The 12,832-nt window shown below is 38.7% G+C and overlaps 1 pseudogene; it reads right to left on the bottom strand.

The window, feature by feature from the left end:
• Positions 1–448: 448 nt before the first annotated feature.
• LOC115894173 overlaps positions 449–12,832 on the bottom strand; it is a 37,644-nt pseudogene continuing 25,260 nt past the window's right edge.

Below are 12,832 nucleotides of genomic sequence, written 5' to 3'. Positions count from 1 at the left end.
CAGCCTGGGCAACAGAGTGAGACTCCATCTCAAAAAGAAAGAAAAAAGTATATTAGGAAGATGAAAAGAGGGGAGGGATGATAACAGAGCTAAATCCTTTCCTACCACTGTTGAACCTCAATGCAGTCTGTCTAAAATTTATGGATCAAAAGAATGCAGGTTTGCAAATTATTTTTAAACATGGAACTATATTGCAGAAGGCACAGCCAGAAGGATACAGCAGTTCCTTCTGGGAACAGGACTGTGGAGAGAAGATAGGCAAGGGACTGTTCTCTTTGATTATGAACATTTTAAGCCTTTTGGAAACATTTAACTGTGTACCTGTATTACTTCAATAAAAGTAAAAATTTTGAATTCATGCTTGAAATGACTACCATTACAATAGTAATAATATGAATAATTCCACTATTGCTTAAGCCTGGCTTCTAAAGCAGCAGGCAATGGTTCATCAGGAAGGGGCAATGCCAGCAAAATATGTGGGCAGCGTGCAAAACGCTTGTTGGAAGCCTTCAATGAGCAGCAGGCAATGTGGTTTCTCCTCACAAAGGAGAGCTTTGCAGCCCCTAAGAATTTACAAGTATTTCAAAGTCAGCTTAAGGTCTTATCCTAAGAATGGTTGGTTAATGATTCTCCAAAAGCATAACATGAAAAAGCCAGATAGGCCCGAGTTGGAAATAGCACACGCACCCCTTGCTGGGTCACTCTGGGTAAGTCTCTTCTGACTTCTGAGCCTTCATTGCTTCATCTGTAAAATGGGGGTGATAAAAAAAACCCTCAAACAATTGCTGTGATAAATGGATGAGGTCATGTGTAAGAAGGCATCTAGCACAGCACAGAAAAGTGCTCAACAAATGTCCTTTTCATCCATTCTCTAGTTCAAAATTAAATGAAACATGGTTCAAAGAAAAAAACAAGATCAAGATTCCCCCAAAAGGCAGATGTGATCAGTGTAATTATTTTATTCTGCTAAACAAAAACGGAGTTATATTCCACACATTGCAACCAATGTTCTAATCGAGGGGAAACTGCTTGACTGTGATGAAACTTCATGTTTCGTAAAGTTTCTCATATACAGTCAGCATCATTTATGAGAATTAATTTGTGGCGGCTCTAGAATTCTTTGAACTCCTCAGTTACTGTAAATACAAAGTATCATTAAAGAGAAATGCTGTGTCTTCCAATCTCTTCTCTTTGTGTTCCCCACTCCTTGGGAGGCACACATAGAATCGAATAGTGCAAATCTCTCTTGAGTCAAGAAGACCTGGACTCAAAGTTGGCTTCCTGTGTGTACTTACCCTGGGCCGCCCCTCTGAGCTCTGATTTGCTCATCTGTAAATTTGAGATAATGTATTATGATCCCAAAAGCTATGTATTACACCTTGCTGGGTTCTGTATAGGTTCAGTAAAATATTGTATGAGATAGTGTCAACCACGTAAGAACCATCCAATAAATATTCATTTCCTTCTTCTGACTTTTTAATAAGTACTTCAACCACCTTCTGGTTCTAAGCAATTCCTTCCGGAAGGAATTGCTTCTCAAAGAACCTAGAATCTTCCATGGCATGATTTCATATTATTGTGTGCTCTTTCTTCTTGCTTCAAGGGATCTTTGATAATCTGTTCAGATAATTATTCCATCTCTAATAATTACCTAATTAACCTTCATTCTCTCCTTCCTTCCTCTTCTGTACTTCAAATACATAGAAAAGAATAGTAACCACTACCTTTATACCCCCACAAAATCTTAGTATTTTCACATATTTATCTCAGATATATCTTTTTTAAAAATCCATATAATAGAGTTGAAACTTTCTATCTTGAAGTTGGAATACATCATTCCCAGGAATGTTTTTAAGCTTTCATTACCCATACATGGATGGGTATGCATGTTACATGTTACATGAAATTGTTTTGCAACTCTGTGATCCAGGCTGGTGTGCAGTGGTGTGATCTCAGCTCACTGCAACCTCCACCCGCCAGGTTCAAGTGATCCTCCCACCTCAGCCTCCCAAGTCTGGGACCACAGATGTGCACCATCACGCCTGGCTAAGATTTTGTAATTTTGATAGAGATGGGGTTTCACCATGTTGCCCAGACTGGTCTCGAACTCATGAGCTCAAGCAATTCACCCGCCTCAACCTCACAAAGTGCTGAGATTACAGGCATGAGGCACTGTGCCTTTGAAAATTTTGAAGTTAAAGAAAATGTGTCATACTCCATGCAACATTCTGTGACTTGTTTTGTTCATGCAGCATGGTTTTTGAGATTTATCCAAGTTGATTCATTTTAGTTTCTATATAACATTCCATTGTATGAATATGCAGCACTCCATTTGTGCTCTTGTGGTGGACATTTGTGTTCACATTTTCACTATTATCAACAATCTGACAATATTTTTAAACAATTCTCCTTGTGTGCATATTTCAGCATTCCTCTAGGACAGCAGTTTGAAAACATTTTTGTCTCAGTACCTCTTCATGCTCCTGATGTTTATTTAGGACCACAGTGAAATTTGTGTATGTGTGTTATAGCTATCAACACTTACCATATTATAAATTAAAACTGAGAAAAATTTAAAATATATGTTAACTTATTTATTTTAAAGAGTACTAATAAACCCACTAAATATTAATTACGTTAAACCTATGTATAGCCTTAAATTTCTAGAATATTGCCAAATTGTTCTCCAAAGTGATTGACTGAATCCATCCTCCCCTCAACAGTATGTAAGCATTTCTATTTCGTTATGTCCTCCTCAACACTGGGTATAGTCAGACTTTTTAATTGTGGCCAATCTGATGGTTAGGAAAGAGTGTCTCATTATTGTTCTAATTTCTACTTGCCTACAACAACAGGGTCCTTTACTAACTCCTCTCAAATTACCAAGCTGGAACACACTCAGGACCCTGATGTAGGATACTTTACTAAATTTTGTTTTAGTGATTGTTTAGAACTCAGAACACGTTATTATTAGCATTAAACCTAGAGACATGTTATAAATAGTGGTCACCATTCCAGACTAGCCCACAAACACTGAATTACCTTAAGACATAGACCGGGGTCCCCAACCCCCAACCCCCCAGCCACAGACCGATACTGATCTGTGGAGTGTTAGGAACCAGGCCACACAGCAGGAGGTGAGCCCGGGCCAGTGAGCATTACTGCCTGAGCTCCACCTCCTGTCAGATCAGTGGCAGCATTAGATTCTCATAAGAGTACGTACCCTACTGTGAACTGTGCATGTGAGGGACCTGGGTTGCCTGTTCCTTATTAGTCTTGAGATCTCTCAACCCTCTATGGCAGCAGTCCCTAACCTTTTTGACACCAGGGACCAATTTCATGGAAGATCATCTTTCCAGGGGCTAGGGGATGGTTTCGGGATGAAACTGTTCTGCCTCACACAAGACTAATAGCACAGCAGTCAGAGGAGGGCTGGCCTCAAACTCAAGACCGAGTCTCAGCTCCCACCCTATCAATACTCATCAGTTACCTCTCTGAATCTATTTTCTCAACTATGAAATGGGGATAATAACATACACTCTCCCTCACAGGGTATTGCAAGGATAAAGTGAGATGTGAAAATCCATTAAAACTCTGTATGGCATATCCACACAATGGAGCACTATGCAGCTATAAAAAATAGGGAAGATATCTAAATTGATATGGAGTCATTTCTAGGACATGTTGTTAAGCAAAATAATAATAAAAGAACAAAGGAGTATATATTTTTGTATCTTTTGTGTAGGAAAGACAGATATAGATGTTAGACGTAGATGATATCTATGTATCTCTATTAGTTTATTTTTGTAAAAAGAATATCTCTTTGTATAGTATGGACTTCCAGAACCACATTAATGTTTACATACTCCAAAATTAAATAAAAGTAAATTAAACTAAGTCAATAAGATGGAGGAGGGGAAGTCCTAAGATGTAACACAAACAGAAACAAATGAACTTAATGTTATTTAAAATAGAGAGCGTGACCACAGGAAAAGGGAGGGGAACTAACACAAATAACTTCGTTTTAAAAAAATAAATTCACCCTGAGGAACTTTTTGAACAGAGTATTTCCACTATAAGGAAAAAGCCTATTGCAAGCAAATCTTGAACTCTATTTAGTAGGGCTTGTTTTAGCAGTGTTGTGGGCTAGCAATTCTAAACAACTTGCTACGTATTGTAGGAGCGAGCAAATGAGTACGTGTATTGATGATGTTGAGAAGGAAAATATTAATAGATAATGGCAAAAGGCTAAGAAGAGCCTTGTGGTGTTGAATTGGAATTGGCCATATTAGCACGAATTCATGGTTTTTAAATACATGAATAATAATTATATCTATTCAAGTATAGATATAATTACATTTGTGAATATTTGTGTGTATTCTCTAGTTTCTTCTGCTGAAAGGGCCTAGAAACAATGACACCCAAAAGCAATAAACATGCCTAGTGCCCAGATGTTGGATTCTATATACTGTTTCCCAGTAAAAAGAAGCAGGACTTCTCAAAAAAGAAGCCAATTATAAGACTGGGGCAGGGAAAATGTACTATGAACCTGGAACGCTTTGTTATGCCATAACAAATAAAGAAGTGCTCAAAATAAAGGATACGTTCAAAGGACATGGGAAACAGCTTGCAGAAGCTCTCACTGATCAAAGTCTGGGGAAAGTTGAGCATCAAGATCAATAATGATAATAATGGATTATAACCCGTTGGGTAAAACAAGAATCTGTTAATCCGCACTGATTAAAAAAAGAAATAAGTACATAAGAGAATGGAAGAATGGAAAGATCTTCTAGTGTAATTAATAAGTTTAGAGAGAATGCTGAACTTGGAAAATTACCATTTTGCAACTATCATACAAATAATTGATTTAGGCAAGAATCATCAGTGAGTGCTCAAACTAGTTGTGGGTTTCTCACCACACACCACCACCTTTGAGAAAACACATACTAGGAGCTACACAATCTAGGGTTCATCGCCTCAGCTTGGTTAAGGGGCTACAATTGTGGTTATCCCCATTTTACAGTTTAGGAAACTGAAATGTAGAAATGAAGCAACGAAGGCCACATGTCCTGGAGACAGGATTCAAATCCAGTTGACCACAGCCAGAGTTGTCTCTCTTCCCGCGTAGACTAGGGATCCTAGTGACTCCAGCTGCCTGGCAGCCTGGCTCTCTGGTGTCCCAAGCTCTAGGGAAAAGAGATGTGTGGGTGAGAGTTCACCTATGGGATGGGGACATAGTGTGGCTTTGGGGGCCTGCATCACAAAAGCAGCTAGGCAGAGGCATGAGGTGTGATATGGTTGGGGCCACAGCTGTTCATGTGGGCCGGTGCACAGTTGTCTTATTCTTCATCCATCTCTCCTCATTCCAGCTCAAGCCTCTCGCTTTTCCTTTAAAAGTAATGTTCGGGGAGGAGGATGTTACCTGAATTTGCCAGATATTCATCTCATCTCTTCATTTCTTTTGGCCCATGTAAACACAGACCCAAAGTACTCCAGTCAGCGGAAATCTTGTAGATCTCGCTTGCAAAAGTGGCCGCTAAGACCAGGGCTGAGCTCTTGCATTATCTGTGCATATCAGGGCCTATTTACAAAGGACCTCCGAGTCAGCTGTTGGATGTTATCTCTGACTAGGTTATATAAATAGCTACGAGATGCACTGACAGGATTAAAAGAAGTTTTGCATCACGCCACTTCAGTTGTTAAGTGCAAACATTTAAAGTCTACTACCATTTTTATAATCGTGTTTCCTAACTATAACTATTTATTTATTTATTTATTTATTTATTTATTTATTTATTTATTTGTGGTACATCAGGAACCTCAAAAAATGGAAGTGATTCAGGGACTCTGTCTCTCTGGAAAGTCCCTATTTCTATGTGTGTTTCCTGCTTTAGAGTGTGATTTCTTTGAGGTCACATGACGGTCAATAGATCTTGTTGAATAAAATAAACATGCTGTTAATTTCTCAATCAACAGAGCACCAGTTTTATTTTATTAACTTTTACTTTAGATTCAGGGAGTTCATGTGCAGGTTTGTTACATGGGTATATTGTGTGATGCTGAGGTTTGGAGTACAATTGAATTTGTCACCCAGGTAGTGAACATAGTACCCAACAGGTAGTTTTTAAACCCTTGCCTCCTCTCCCCTCTTCCCACCCTTATATTCCCCAGTGCCCATGGTTCCCATCTTTATGTCCATGTGCAGCCAATGTTTAGCTCCCACTTCTAAGTGAGAACATGTGGTATTTGGTTTTCTGTTTCTGCATTAGTTTGCTTAGGATAATGGCCTCCAGCTTGCATCCATGATGCTGCAAAGGACGTGACTTTGATCTTTTTTATGACTGCATAGTATATCATGGTGTATATGTACCACTGTTTCTTTATCCGATCCATCACTGATGGCCACCTGGGTTGATTCCATGCCTTTGCTATTGCAAATCACCAATTTCCTTTTTTTCTGGTTTTGAAATTATCTTACTGCTTTATGTGCTACCTTATTTACCTGAATTTAAACTGGTAGTTTTATTCAGAGACTGCTTATTTAAATGGTATTATAAGTATCTAGTTAAATATCAAAAAACAATTATTAAATATTCTGTTAACAGAATGCTCCTTGTTCTTACTGAGTAGTTTCATGTTTTTTTGTTGGAAAAAAAATTAAAGGAATGTTATCTCAGAGAGTGAAACAATCCATCATAGTAATTAACACAGGAGGGTAGGCACACATGGAATAATCATACCTTGGAGTTCAATGTAGGAGAAGCACAGTGTGGCATTCCAGGTGATGATTACACACCATAAAAACTACCCATCCCTCTGATGCCACATCAAGTTGACACGTCTGAGATTTCTAAAATACTCAGTATTACAGGATGAAATTTGGACAAATCCATAAGATCTGTGCACTTCTGTATTTGTGTGTGTGTGTGTGTGTGTGTGTGTGTGTGTGTGTGTGTGTGTGTGATGGAGTCTTGCTCTGTCACCCAGGCTGAAGTGTAGTGGCGTGATCTCGGCTCACTGCAGCCTCTGCCTCCTGGGTTCAAGCAATTCTCTGCCTCAGCCTCCCGAGTAGCTGGGATTACAGGTGCCCGCCACCATGCCTGGCTAATTTTTGTATTTTTAGTAGAGATGGGATTTCACCATCTTGGCCAGGCTAGTCTTGAACTCCTGACCTCATGATCCACCTGCCTCAGCCTCCCAAAGTGCTGGGATTACAGGGAGCCACTGCACCCAGCCACACTTCTGTAATTTTAAATGTATTTGCTATCAACTGTCCCCATCCCAGCAACTCACAAATGCTTACATTTTATCAGGTGCTGAGGAGAAATTAAACCAAATTAGATGTTTTCACTGTTTCCCCTAAGCTTGAATATACAGACATAGTATCAACTAATCTATACAATATCCCTTTTGTAGCAAATTATTGCTTTTATCTTTTTATTACTAGGCAACAAATTATTTACTTAATTAGGAGGTAAGTTAGAAACCCAAAAAGCATCCTTTTTTGAGACAGGACCTTGCTCTGTGTCACCATTACAGCTCACTGGAGCTTCAAGTGCCCAGGCTCAGGCAATCCTCCCACCTCAGCCTCCCAAGTAGCTGCAACCACAGGCGTGCACCACCACACTCAGCTAATTTTTGTGTTTTTTGTAGAGACAGGGTTTCACCTTGTTACCCAGGTTGGTCTCAGACTCCCCGGCTCAAGCAATCCACCCATCTCAGCCTCCCAAAGTGCTGGAATTACAGACGTAAGCCACCACACCTGGCTCCAAAAGGCACCTTTAAAATAAAAATTTTAGAAACATTTTTGAGGTCTATAATAAACCAGATACATTTTTAATGAAAACCTTATGAAGTAAAATTCCCATTTTACAGAAGAGGAAAACGACATTCACTGAAATTATTTACAGAGTTTTACAGTGAATAAATGAAAGAACTGGCATTTAAACCTGTCATTTTGCATTTCCTATGACATTGCCCTTCAGCACTCCCCGCCCCTCCAGATGCCTCCTCAGACAGCAGCATGTTGACAGACATTGCCTCTGTGACTCCCCAGAGTCCCAGAGAGGAACACAGAGATGACATTATGCATCAGGGCGTTCCAGAAACAGAGTGTGGTAACTATGAAGTATTTTCTCTGTTTCTCTCAAATTTCTCACCTGGATTGGAGGCTGATTTTCCTTAGATCCTGATTTGCTTCCTGGTATGCAGTGAGCTTAGTTGGGCTGATGTTGTCTGTAGGTGAGGCCTCCCACTGGTGGGGTAAGTTTATTTCAGAGGAATGATAGCATTTCCTCTTGCCATAAACCTAGGTCACATCCTCATTCTGTTGTGTTTTTGTTGTTGTTGTTGCTGTTGTTTTGTTGTTGTTGTTGTTGTTGTAGCATTCAAGCTGGTATCTCCATCAGGCTGGGTTCTGTGTCTATATCTCAGCTGAACTCAGATTCTAGAAGGAAGCATATTCTGGAGCAAGCTGTGTATCCCCTCTAAAGTATCAACAGGTGTGGAGCTTTGTTGGTTTCACAGAACACCTGCAACTGAACACGGGACTCTTGAATGCTCTCCCTCTCTGTCAGCTCAGTGCTTTCTCACCTTCGGTCACCTGAAGACCAGGTTCCAAACACTCTGGGCTCTGCGCAGGGCTCCATGTGACCTATTTGTGCTACAGTCAGCTATGAGACCTGCAACGGCAGATTCCTTTGTGTATCTGTGTTGCCAGTACCTGGCACTTGCAATGGGCTCAAGAAACATGGATTTAGTGAATGAGTGTAAGAGTTAGGCTTCATTTCCCAGAGCAAAAGAGTAATCTCCTATTTGGGTGTAATTTTTCAAGTGACCCGGCTGCAACAGTGAATGAGAAAGTGTTTCTGCTTCTCCTTTAGAACACAAGCAAAAGATGTGGTTTCTGAGCCCATGGATCTTACAGTTTTATTCATACACAGAAAAAAAAGCAATAATGATTCATGAATGTGTAGGACAAATGCCAAATAAATTGAACAAACAGGAAAGGCCACAGATAATCCAAAGGAGGAATCTCCACTGTGAAGGAGAGTTTTGAAATAAGTGGGTTTTGAAAGACACCTGGGGTTTAAAGAGAGAACAGGCAGTTAAGGTAAGACTGAAATGCACAAAGGTACGCTTGGTAGGGGAATGAGCCAGGTGGGTTTACAAATACAGAGGCCAGCAGGCTGGTCAGAGAAAGGTTTTAAATAAGAAGCAATAAGGAATAAGGTTCAGAAAGTAAATAAAGGCCAGGCTAGATAAAGCTCTGAACACAGTTCTTAGGAGTCTGAACTTGGTTTTACAAGAAATGCGCTTGTATGTTAGGATTCCTTTGGCTACATATAATAAGCTCAAGCTAGCTTAAAAGGGAAAACAAATTTTTTAGAGAATTTGGAATATCTTTCACATGATAATTACCTTATAAATAGTTGTTATATTTAGTTAAACTCTTAGAATAACCCTCCTTTAAAATGTATGGAAAAATAAAGAGAAGAACAAAAGAAATGATGTGGAAAAAGAGGATAGTTGCAACAATATTTATTAAATGGCCTTGAGTGCAGTAAAAGAAAAATTGAGATCATCCTAATTCAATAGTCTTTTGTCTCAGTTCTCATTCCTTGGGGTACATTGATCAGTGCCAAAGCCATGTTTGTGACTGGTAGAAGAACTGGGTCTTCATGTCTGTGTTCTCTCTGTGCCACTGCAACCAAGGACAAAGAGTTTCCTACTGAAGGAAAACATTTTCCCAGGAGCAGCTTTTTCATTTTCTTCTCCACTATGTTTTATTGTCAGCACACAAAATACCTTCATTGTGTCCCATTCTGCACAAAGCAGGACAAAGTCAGGCTATGTTATTACTTTTAAAAACCAAGGGAACCAACAATACACTATATGACGGATAACCATCATTTTTATAGTGAATTTTCTTCAATTGTACATCTCAATCTTATTTTGAGAATTAATTCACAGGGTGAACTCCACTCAGTCTGTGAATATTAGAATAAGCAGCTGTAAAAGCATAAAATGTTTAAAAAGCTGGGGGTATAGGTCAGACAAAACCAACATTACTTTATTTGTTCAAAGAAAATACCAAAAAAACATTAAAAGGGACATGGAGATTAGAGAGAGAAGCAGTTTGGGAAACATGAATGAGCAAATTTTCTCACATTTTTTCTTCTAAAAAACGATTATGAACTTGCATAATTTTATGGGAAGGAAAAAATAGAACATTGAGCTGCAATGACTTATTTCAATTTAATTTACATTATTCCAATTTTACTTCCAATTCTTTCTTGTACATCTATAAAATTCACATTGTCATATATAAGGTACACCTAAGATGTTGTCTTCTGGGGTTTTTTTTTCATTTTTAAATTTTATATAACCATATCTATCTGTGACATTAGTGTGCACATTTGTCACTTTAATGTCCCTATAGCATCCCTTAGGATACTGACATAACCCCTATGTACTTGGGAGTTGGAAGGTGAGTTAGGAGGATTTAATAATTACAAGGCTTTTCCCCAACTGTAAATTTACTTGGTGTGTGTACAAGTTTAGCAAGGTAAAGCACTGTAAAGGAATAGCCAGTAAAGTCCTTAGGTGAAAGATTGTTATGGGTATTTTTTGTTATGGGTATTTTCAGTAAAGTTGTAGTAACTTCTGCTTGTAAGTTATTTTTCACCATTAAAAAAAAAAAAAAACCCATAGGGACAAGATAATAATTCATTAAATAGTGCTGGAAGAACAGAGTGAAGAAACATGTGTGCCAATTGGGTTATTATCCATTCACTTGAAATTCAGCCTTTTACATTCTGCTTTGTGACTGATACTGGGGCTCAAACTCTGCAAATGACATTTCTGCTTTGCCAACAGCTCCATGTTTGGCTCGGCCAATAGGGGTACTAGGGGAAATTTATAAATCTGGAAGGAAAGAAAGGATTTATTTCTTCCAACTTGCTTCCTGTGACTTCCTGTCTACTTCCTGTGTTACTTTCTGTCTACTTCCTGTATGACTTCCTGTTTACTGCCTTTGTGACTTCCTGTCTACTTCCATGTGACTTCCTGTTTACTTCCTATATGACTTCCTTTCTACTTCCTGTGTGACTTCCTGCAGCTTTCTGTTCCTGTGAATGTTATCCCAACAATACTTCCTCACCCTAACAGCAGTAGTTCCTTCCTGAAGTATCTGGATCCAGTTTGCAATTTTCCAGTGCCTACAGAAACAGCTCTATTATCTCTTCTCATCTCCTAGCCAAAGCTCAAAGATCCCAGCACCAGCTGAGCACTGCTCCTTCCTCAGAGGTCTGGATTTCCACTTGTCAATTTTCTTGGCTTCATTATTTTTTCTTCTTACCTGCCTTCTGTTAAAATAACTTTTTAAAATTCCATTATTGGCTGGGCGTGGTGGCTCATGCCTGTAATCCCAGCACTTTGGGAGGTCAAGGCGGGCAGATCACCTGAGGTTGAGAGTTCAAGACCAGCCTGACCAACATGGAGAGACCCCATCTCTACTAAAAATAATTAGCCAGGCATGTTAGCACATGCCTGTAATCCCAGCTACTCAGGAGAGTGAGGCAGGAGAATCGCTTGAACCCAGGAGTCAGAGGTTGAGATGAGCCGAGATCACGCCATTGCACTCCAGCCTGGGCAACAAGAGTGAAACTCTGTCTCAAAAAAAAAAAAAAAAATTCCATTATCTTTTTTTCTACTGATATTGATGTCAGTTGCATTTCTATTCTGTTAGTGATTGTGCTTAATTTTTGACATAAATATTTAGCTATGAATTTCTCTAATACAGTGTACAGTTATTTCAACATTTCTTTCTCAAGAATATGTAAAGACTGTAGCATGCTTTAAGTGCCCAATGAAACCCTGCATTCACTTTGTCATTGGTTTTCTACTTTTTTAAGGAAAAATAATTATCACTATCTTTCCAAGTTATTTAAATTTATTAAAAATTTATCACTTTCACTGAGGTGGGAAGATCACTTGAGCTCAGGAGTTCAAGACCAGCCTAAGTAACATGGTGAAACTCTGTCTCTACCAACCCCATCTCTACCAAGAATATAAAAAAAAAAAGTTAGCCAGGCATGGTGGTGCATGCCTATAGTCCCGGTTACTCAACAGGCAGAAGTAGGAGGATGGTCTGAGCCCAGGAGGTGGAGATTGCAGTGAGTGGAGATCACACCATTGCCCTCCAGCCTGGGCAACCCTGTCTCAAAAAAAAAAAATTCACTTTCTTTGTTCATCTTTGCTTCTTATAGCCCATCTCATCTCTCAGAAGTTGTGTTTCTACTATGGGTGTTATATTCTCATATTACTTGTTGTATAGTTGTATAGTCTGAAAAATGTCCTAATTGTAAGCCCACTTAAGAATGGTTATATAACTAGGTATAAAATTGAAAGTGAACACTTTTTGATACCTTAGTAATTCTCAGTTAATATCTTGAAGATATTACCTTGTTTCCTGGTTTCTATTAACCATATGAAAAAAATTACTGTTACTAATTATTGTCCTCTAGCAGAAATCTGCCCTTTTATCCTCTGGTAACTTCTAATATTTTTCTCTTTATCTTGAATATCCTAAACTTTTGCTCTTGTGTGTTTAGAAATGAATTTGTTTTTAATTAGCCTGCAAATTATTCAGAGTATACTTTTAACCCAAGGTTATGCTTACTTCTTCATTTTAGAAAATTTTCAGCCACTATTGTTTTATTAATTTCTTCTCTGCTGGTTCTTCAAAATTCTTCTTTGGGAACTCATATGAGATGTGTATTTCAGCTTGTCAATTTATCTTCCATGGTTATTGTTATTTCATATTTTTATA

Source organism: Rhinopithecus roxellana, chromosome 17 (genome assembly GCF_007565055.1).
Source record: "Rhinopithecus roxellana isolate Shanxi Qingling chromosome 17, ASM756505v1, whole genome shotgun sequence".
In the NCBI taxonomy this organism is placed as follows: Eukaryota; Metazoa; Chordata; class Mammalia; order Primates; family Cercopithecidae; genus Rhinopithecus; species Rhinopithecus roxellana.
This window is presented reverse-complemented; position numbering and strand designations above follow the sequence as displayed.